Here is a 4,117-nt window from a genome sequence, read left to right on the forward strand (position 1 = left end):
AAAGCACACATGGAAATTTATTCAGGAAAGACTATACGTTAAGCTGTAAAATAAGACCTTGATATGCTTAAAAGGGCTGAAATAAGAAATGCCTATTTTCTGACCACAATGCAATGAGATTAAAAATCAGTTACAGAAGGCAATTTGGGAAATGTACATAAATATGAAAATTAATACAACTAAAGAACCAATGAGTCAAAGAAGAAATCACACAAGAAGATACTTTTAGATAAATGAAAATATCTACCAAGAAATTAATAAATTTATTGGTTTATTATAAACTTATAAATGAATTCTCTTTTTTTTTTTTTAAGTAACTGCAGCTCATAATTTTTTTTTTTTTTTTTTTTAAGACAGTCTTGCTCTGTCGCCCAGGCTGGAGTGCAGTGGCATGATCTCGGCTCACTGCAACCTCCATCTCCTGGCTTCAATCAACTTCCCTGCCTCAGCCTCCCGAGTAGCTGGGATTACAGGCATGCAACACCATGTCCAGCTAATTTTTGTATTTTTAGTAGAGACAGGGTTTCACCATGTTAGCCAGTCTGGTCTTGAACTCCTGACATCAGGTGATCCATCCACCTTGGCCTCCCAAAGTGCTGGGATTACAGATGTAAGCCACCACGTCCAGCCTTTAAAATTTTTTTTAAAATTTTTATTGTTTTAGCTCCTAACCTGATTTCTGAATACAAAGCTTTAAAATATTATTTTTGGGTTTTTTTTCTTCTAGACAGATTTCAACTCACATTGACACTGATTTTCAAAGAGCAATAACCAAGCCTGCTGTTCTATGATAGTACTAAACTGGAAAAGGATTTATTAATTTTTAGGGTTACCATATGAAGCTGAGGCATTAGGAGAGGGAAAGAACCAACCTACTGTGCCCAGCAGAGAGGGCAGAAGGTGAAAAACATCCCCAATTCACTCTTCTACCTTCTCATCTTCAGCCAGTGCCTTCCATTGGCCAAACCCAAATGGAAGCAGAGGTTAAGGAAGCCTTCCGATGTAATCCATAAACATGAACCTTGCAGGACACCGAGTAAGGGGGATAGCTGGAGAGCGGAGAAAGAGACACAAATGAAGAATGCCCAACACCCATTCTTATGTCACTTTGCATGAGATTTAAAGTCAGAGTAGAAGCCAAGTTGCCTAATTGGGAACCAGTTCGCAATTTTTGGGTAGAGAAGGACAGAGCACCTTGATCTGCCATTACATTAAAACAATAAGAAGTACATCAAGGTACTTTTGGAAGAACAAGGGGTCCTGCTTGCCAGACAGTGATGTCCATCATGGACATCGTTTAGAGCTCTCTTTTCTTTTGAGACAGTCTCACTCTGTCATCCAGGCTGTAGCACAGTGGCATGGTCTCAGCTCACCACAACCTTCACTTCCTGGGTTCAAGTGATTCTCGTGCCTCAGCCTCCCAAGTAGCAGGGATTATAGGCATGCACCACCACGCCTGGTTAATTTTTTTATTTTTAGTAGAGATAGGGTTTTGCATGTTGGCCAGGCTGCTCTCAAACTCCTGGCCTCAAATGATCTGCCCGCCTCTGCCTCCCAAAGTGCTAGGATTACAGGCATGAGAAGAGCTTTATTTTTAAAGATTTTAGTACTGTTGTAATCCCAAACAACTGGCTACACCACAAAAGTGAAAATGAAATGGATTGTAAAACCATTTGCACCTCATCATTGGGTCTTCTCTATCTATGACTGGTTAAATATGGCGAGCAGATCACGAGATCAAGAGATCAAGACCATCCTGGCCAACATGGTGAAACCCTGTCTCTACTAAAAATACAAAAATTAGATGGGCATGGAAGCACGTGCCTGTAGTCCCAGCTACTCGGGAGGCTGAGGCAGGAGAATCACTTGAACCCGGGAGGTAGAGGTTGCAATGAGCCCAGATTGTGCCACTGCACTCCAGCCTGGCAACAGAGCAAGACTCTGTCAAAAATAAATAAATAAAATAAAATAAAATTAAAAATCCAGTGAAAGGTAAATAAATAAATAAACAAACCTCTAAAAAATTATAAGGAAATTTTGCTTCTCTCCTTCACAGAGCTCCATGTGAGTATATATGTAGGTGGGAGAGAGGTAGCTGACAGCTCCAGTCTAGGTCACAGAGTTGTATTTTTTTTTAACTTTAAATGTATTTTATTTTTAGACAACCTATATATGGTATGCTCTTCTTTTTTTTTTTTCCCCTCAGAAACAATGCTTCCACTCCAAATAAATCATGGTCAAAATAAAGTGCTCAAGGTGACATCAGTTCCATTTGTCTTCAAAGGTGTTGTGTGGATGACAAGTGGTAGCCAGTTACAATGACAGGTGATAGATCCAAAGCAATTGCCAAATCTGTTAACATTTTTCCATTTCTAAATGATCCTTAAAGAAAATCATATCTGGGGTCACATCATCTTCATGGTAGTCCAGTAGAGCCAGCATGCCATCTGGATTCATGTCCTCACAAATAATGAACTGGTATTTTTTGAAATTAGCAAGGATGTGCTTGATTTGTTCTGCAGTCTGTCATAAAAGATTTACTTTTTATGGTCTCTGTTCTTCAAGTTTGCCTTTGACTCATCTCATGTAATCTTTGATGTACTTCCTGTAGGCTTCTTTTGTGGAGCTGGTTTCTGGCAAGTGATGGTTCATGATGATAACAACAGCATCAATTACTGTGCTTTCTATATCTTTACTGTAGGGGTCTTCAGTGGAGGCATTCTCACTAATGGGCAAGTCTTCAATGTTACCCTCTGTCCTACTGACCATCTTCCCCTCCACCTCCAGACACAGCCTGTCCCTGATCTCCAGGATCTTTGTAAAAGTCAGAGGATACCTCTTTGTGGCCGATGAGATCACGGTAGGTTATCATGAAGTCAGCTGGAGGCAGTTGATGGTGGTCTAGCTTAGCAGGAGCCTGGAGCTCGGAGCGAGCTCTGTGCAGCTAGAGCAGAGCTCAGGTGGAAGTGGAGAACAGGTGGCAAAACCAGAGTTGTATCTGTTAATGCCAGTGCCAGGGATATTGACTTCCAGGTCCTCTCTGTTGAACTGAAGGCATGGGAGATGGAGGAGAGGGTCACGGTTCCCTTCTGCAAGTGCTACCAGCAACTATCAAAACAACTCTGAGCACAGCATTGGCTGATGGACCATTTCCCCCAGCCAGTACCACCCTAGCGCATGTGAGCACTGGCATGGCCTGGAAGGCATTGAAATCTTTCCCTCTGGTGACTCGGTATCATCAAGGGAGTGCAAGTAAGGTCCTGATAGTTAAATTATCTCTGATGGTAATTTCTAGAAATTACAAGTCTGACACAGGGTGCAAGCAAGCTGGATTAGCTGTCATTAGGTCACCTTCCTTCATGCTTTAACACAGACTCGAGGATTCTTAGCATACTAAGGAATCTTAGAGATAACAAACAAAACAGCTAACATCGAGGGGTGCTTATATTCCAGGCACTATTCTAAGGGCTTTGCATAAAATGATCACCAAACATCCTCATTTTGCTAATAAGAACCTGCAGCACAGAGTGGCTAAACTAAGTTATCCAAGATCACTCAGCTGGTAGGTGGTTGATCCAAGATCAAAATTAGAGTCCTTGCTTTCTCCACTGTGCCATACTGCCTAGAAATAATCTAGGCAACATTCAACTCAAATGTCAAATGAGGCAACTACGACTGGAGAGAACAGAATTGTCCAATGTCACACAACTAGTTACTGAGAAAGCTAAAATTAGACCATCTTCTGATTCCCAGACCATGGCGTTTTCCATAATACAATGGAGAAAGGAGAAAATTCCACTATTTGACAGCTGCCTATTCTACCCACTATGAAATGGAAGCAAAAATGATGAATGAGCGAGAAACAGAAGAGAACATCTAACTGAGCTCTGTATTTTATCTAAGTCTAGGACTTGATATAATTCCCCTTTTCTTTCTTTGGGGTTGCTTGAGCAAAGCTGACATAAATAGCTCTTTATGTTCTTCTAATACTGGAGGGCACCACACAGAGCAATAAGAGTATGCACCATCAGAAACAGTATGCAAATTGAATGTGAAGAAAACTCATTCGATTCTCCATCTGTCTCCCTGTTTAATTACTTAGCCATAAATTAGCACT

At 41.0% G+C, this 4,117-nt stretch overlaps 1 pseudogene; it reads right to left on the reverse strand.

Moving 5' to 3' along the window:
* Window positions 1–2,355: 2,355 nt before the first annotated feature.
* Window positions 2,356–2,872, reverse strand: LOC112621368 (annotated as a pseudogene).
* Window positions 2,873–4,117: the final 1,245 nt, after the last annotated feature.

This window comes from Theropithecus gelada, chromosome 3, assembly GCF_003255815.1.
Source record: "Theropithecus gelada isolate Dixy chromosome 3, Tgel_1.0, whole genome shotgun sequence".
Taxonomy (NCBI): Eukaryota; Metazoa; Chordata; class Mammalia; order Primates; family Cercopithecidae; genus Theropithecus; species Theropithecus gelada.